Here is a 6,000-nt window from a genome sequence, read left to right on the forward strand (position 1 = left end):
CAAAATTTTCTCCACTCTACACTTAATTTTCTCCTTTGGAAGGGTAGCAGCAATTTGAAAAATTTGATGGGGGGGCGCCTTGTACAATAGAATCGGACCTTCTGTATCGCCAGGCCTACTGCTAAGTTTTATGCTTTTGTAAATCGCAAAGAAAGTGAAGGATTATTATTTATTGAAAAGACCCAACAAATTTTAGAACCGACAGATCTTCAATAACCCCAAACCTTGGATACGGTAACACGAGCGAGACTGATGGAAGCACTGAGGGCACATTTGTAGCTGCAATAATAAAGCGACCTATCTGTTTATATGCAGAATGACAGAAAGTTTCTTTGTGGTGGCTATAATAACCGTAATGAATTTTTGTGGTAATTATAACCTTCCTGCACTGTAATAGTGACGAAAGGCCGCTTCTCGTCATGTAAGCAGTAAAAAATTAAAGATGGTCGGATTTCAGCTATATCGATAATCTGCAACTGACTAATGTGAAGGTAATGACGTACCTAAGCAACGAAAATAAGTCTAATTTTACAAAAAGTGAAAAAGTTTTGTCTTTAAATTCAGCAATAAGTATTAAAAATAATAATGGAGGGGATTAAATTATAATTAGCTCATTTGAAAGCTGTGGAACCATCCCTTTGTGTAGCAGCAAAGTATGTATAGAACTTGGTGAACTTTATATCAAAATGAAGTTTCTTTATAAGGCATGAATTAGTTTTTTGCTAATTTATGACATCATAATGACTTCCCTCGTAAAACGTCGTTAATCAAACAGTTCATTCTTGAAGCACTAAAGTTTCTATTGGTACGCGTTTTAAGGGTATTTCTTCCTTAAATTGTGGCTTAAATAAGTAAGGACGATCTGAGATAATGCGGTAACGCCCGCTTGCAAGTTTCACCTCCGTTACTTTAAGATTTATACACTTTGCAACTTTTGACAAGGAATTAATCATTATCATTATAAGTATGCGAAGCAAGGCATCTTCGGTACGCTTGTATAGTCCTATTACACTGAATAAATTAAAAGTTATTTATCCGCCGTCGCTTTTCAGCTGTGAATTAAATCATAATCCTAGACATATAAATTAATTTTGGAATTGGTAAAGCTTTTTATTGAAAAAGTTTTGGGGTGAACTTATTTAACTTTAATAACGAGAAAAATAAATGAAACGCTTTCCTTTTGTCAAACCCCTTGGAAAATCGTTTAAAAAATTTATAATTAAAACTAAACGTCGTCTTTGGCCGAAACATGTCAGAAATAATTCAATATATCTCTAAATAAAAAGGGACAGATGTCTTATATAGAAAACTATGACGAAATTTATCAAGTGGAAAGTCAACTTTCGACGGATTTCCTGAACGAAACTGTTTCCGCCTAGACTCCCAGCCAAAAATTTAGTTTTCTTGTCCATTTTTAACAGCTTTGTCATTTGTTCTGTAATTGAATGCCTTCCGTTACGTTTACGTTCCTTTTAAAATAAATTTCGTTGTATTGCAGTGCAATAAATTGACGCTGTCTGTGGATGGACGTACGAGTATACAGCAAACGAGTTACTTTTTTACGGTTCCTCTAGCTAATCCTTAGAAAATCGGTGTCCTGCAAACAACAATCTTTTCGTGCAAGTAACCCAACAAGTCTTTAAAATTCAATTTTATGAAAATCTGAAAAATCAGGCTGCTTCGTCCATTTTTGATTCGACGAGGACACAACCTAACTGCATTTCACGAGGTTATAAAAGTAGTAAGTTTGGCAACGCCATCTTGATTTTTATTAATGTCCTTGTTAATTGTAACAGCGATCAGGCAGTTTAAAAATGTGATTTTTGTATTGATGACAGCCATTCATTTAAGTACCGGGTCGTTCAAATCCGTGTCTCACCATTGGGATCCCCGTAAAAATAAATATGGCGCCCATAAAGCCATAAGAAATGAGAAAGTAGTACCCAGTCTCTTCCACCCAAAAACCTAAACGGATCCAACTTAAATTTTAAATCAAAAAGTGGCACGTGATGAAACATTTAAGAGAGGGTACCCTTACGTTAGTTGTAAACAACGCTATGACCTGAAGTGTCGTAGAGAAGGATCACAAAATAAAACATTATAATATAGTAGTATAATAGTATAATTTGTAATTTGAATAAATCTTTTCATCAGTTATCTTCAGTGTAAGATACTTTGTAGCAATTGATTGATAATAAAGCATGATAAGTATAAATCACATACACAAAACATGATAGCAAATATACGTTAAAACTTAAAAGCAAGTTGCAAAGCAAAGAACAGATTGGGGTATAAGCAGGTAACAAAAAAGGGTAGCCCTGCAACAGGTGACTTAGGTTTGGTGCAATAAAACACTTGGAAACATATGAAAAATTATAAAATCTTGTAGGTCAATCAAATTCAACGTTAATAGCAAAATATGTGGATATTGGTGAATCCTAAGAGGTTTGTGTGTTGAATTCCACCCCTGGAATAGATAATTCACCTCTCGTCAAGGACATAAGAGTCTGCAGTTGAGATTCGAGATCAGTCCCGGCATTAGGTGTCGTAACTAATTTGGTACAGTTATTTGCTACCTCCGTGACTATCTCATTCAAGGCGTAAAGTGTTAGTTTACCTACAAGTCCATACACGCATCAAACAATCCAAATACTTTCACATATGTTCTTAAAAAGCATGATCAAAATTATAAATTTGTCTTGAGGCCAAGACTATGTAATCAAAACACAAACATAAATTTACCAAACATTACACCAAAAAATGAACGGAATTTCAAACAATAAAGGATAACGACATCAAAAACGTGATTCTGCATTGAGGTTAAGTCAAGTCAACATACATACATTATAAAGTAATGCAAAGGTTACTACCTTTACCTATTAAAGAATAAGTAGAAATAGATTTTATTTTTCACGGTGTTAACAAAATAGGGGGTGAGGTGGGAAGAACCGGTTGCCCGAGGAGGGTACTCACAAAGAAAAATTAGAACATCTTGAAAGCAATATATCCATTGGTGATATGATATTAAAACATTAAAAACGAATATCTCGAAAACGGCTTGTCGGAGGAAAGTAGGTACTCACAAAATGAATGGTCTGATCTGGACGACACATATCTACAGGTGATCGCAAAACTTTCAGTGCAAATCTCTGCAGAATGGAGTGTCGGAGGAGGGTACTCTCAAAGGGCGGAAGTTTAGAAAAATGGTAAACCCGAATATCACACCGAATACCTACAGAGATCATTAAGATGTGTCACACGAGGTTATGATATTTAGATTTTAAAGTCAGTGTGAAGGGGGATGAAGTAAGCACAGAAAAGTACATAATCATCAATGTGAAATAGGTCATAGGTTTAGTAAAACCAGCATGATGTTTTTGCAATCGGTTCCTTAGAACCGTTACCTATACGTAACGAAATGAAATCAATTGCGGTATTTAGCAACTCGGTAGGTATAGATCACTAAAATGCAAAGTTAAGGTTCTGCATACGCCAGTTATGACAAGTGAGTCCGCTCAGATGTCGCTACTTTTAAAATATAGATACGAATAATTATAGCTCCACCCATTTGTCCCACTCTCAAAGGCAGATATTTTACTGCACAGATATTTCAACGTTACAATTCTCTGCTAATCTTATCTCCTCGTATTCTATTCGAAATAAAATTTCCTCGGTTAGCTTTTAGTTTGGCCACACTTATATTTTATACTTATGTAAATTCTTACGTTACTTGAACGAAATTAATTATTGGATGTGTATTGCGTAACGCACAAATATTAAAGAAGCGAAAAAAGCATATTGTGTATTTAGTGGCATTGCTATAAAGATAACATTTGCTATCCATATGAAAATAAACCAATTTTTCGCTATAAATGATATCTGCTAATTACGGCAATTTTACATAATGTCTTAGATTCCGTCATCGTGTTAGATTAACTATCGTCGCGATCGTTTATAATTTATAATTTTATATTGCTGCCTGTCTGTTCGTCTGTCTGTGTGCGCGATAACTTTGTTTAGAAACGTCCACCCGCTTTGAAAATTGGTTATGTTCCTGAGGATAAAAGAAAGGTTGTGACCGTTTTTCAGGCACGTAGGAGACCAGATCAAAAAGTCGTAGCTCCAAAACTGCACATACCTCCAACAAAAAGGTTTTTTTAAATAATACTTGTTAGAACATATGAAGCTCCTTATCTTACCTTTTTACGGTTAAATTTCTCATCAAACCCAAATTATTGGAAATGACTACCTAATTGCACAAGAAGTAACCGATAAAAAACAATAAATGATTGCACATTCAGTAACTAAAGAAGGTATTCGTTGCGTGGTGCAAGTTTCTTGATAGGCTAATGAATTTTATGTAATAACAATGCGCAGGTACAACTCCACTTTATTATCAGAATCGTCTACAATAAAAGACGCATTTCCACGTTAGCAGTCTTTTTTGCGAAAAAAATAGCACAGGTAACCCAATTGATTTTTTAGTTTCGGGAAAATCCGCCCACATTTTGAAACAAAATGCACCCAGAACAACAAAGGACAGGAATGTCCTACTACAAAAAAATCCAATCTAAATTGCAAATAATGAAAACAAGTGTAAATTGTGCACAACTCTTGTGCAGATAAAGCACATTTTTTTAACCGAAATAGCTTTTGTTTTGACATCACCAATGGATATATTTCTTGCAGACATCTCAATCGCCTTTTGTGAGTACCCTCTTCCGACAATCCGATATCACGGTAAGAAGTCGAGGAGGGCTATGGTTGGTAGAAATTAATTCCTTTCGTTGAGACCTTTCATTAGAGTACCAAGAAGGATAAAACTATCCAGTAAGAAAGGCACATTACATGGACGTTTCGTAACGTCACAACAGAGTGAAACAGCGAAATTTGATGGTCGTCTGACACACCTTCAAGGTATAGGCTACCTACTGCAAAAAATTCCAGGACTCTAGGACCATTCCCCTAGAAGTAGTTCAAAACGGTAGAAGTGGATCCGGACGGACGGACGGACGAAACGCAAACAATAGCACATTTTGCTAATTCTCAAAAAGTGCACTATGTATATACACATTATAGCAACACGTACGCAAAAATGTGTCAAATGGTTACAAATTATAAAAAGTAAAAACACATTAAAATCTATAAACATGGACATGCAAATATATAAAATTTTTGGACATAAATAAATAAGGAACAATATATAGATCTTTTAAAATTTCAGAAAAATTCGTCCACAAATAAGAAAGTTAGCATTGCACATGCACAATTTATTCTTTGACACGTCACGTCTATTCAATTTCATTTTCTAAACATTTGGTAGCCTTAGAATATGGAATTTATTTTATGTACCTACCTACAATAAATGGTAAAAGTGTAAAATTATGGTACCTACATGAAAAAAATTGATTTTTTATTATGACTTTTTAGTAATAAACGTAGAAACATTCCTTCCTTCCGTGCAAGTCTCGACATCATAACGACCCAAATATCGAACAAGTTAAAAAGTAATCATAAACGATTTACATAAAGCGCATTTCCAATTTGTAAGATGCAACTTCTGTTAAAATCGTAAAAATCCGGCAACAATAATATGAAAGATAGCGTTGCACATGGGCAATCCATTTTTGACGTGCCACTTCAATTTCTGTTTATAAGAAGAATTTCATTTCAATGCTTTTCTAAATAAAAAAGTTAGAACTGCGCATGCGCAAACCTAAATTTTGAAACTAATGTTAGATTTTCCTTCGTTCCAAGGGCCTATGTATCAAATTTCATTTAAATACTTCCATAAATAAAAAAGTTGACACTGCGCATGCGAAAAACCAAATTTTGAAACTGGCGTTTGATTTTCTTTTATTCCAAGTGCCTATATATCAATTTTCGTTTAAATTATTCCATAAATAAAAAAATTGGCACTGCGCATGCGCAAAACCAAATTTTGAAATTGGCGTTAGATTTTCATTTATTCCAAGTACCTACCTATGTATCACATTTCAT

Source organism: Photinus pyralis, unplaced genomic scaffold (assembly GCF_008802855.1).
Source record: "Photinus pyralis isolate 1611_PpyrPB1 unplaced genomic scaffold, Ppyr1.3 Ppyr1.4_LG2, whole genome shotgun sequence".
Lineage (NCBI taxonomy): Eukaryota > Metazoa > Arthropoda > Insecta > Coleoptera > Lampyridae > Photinus > Photinus pyralis.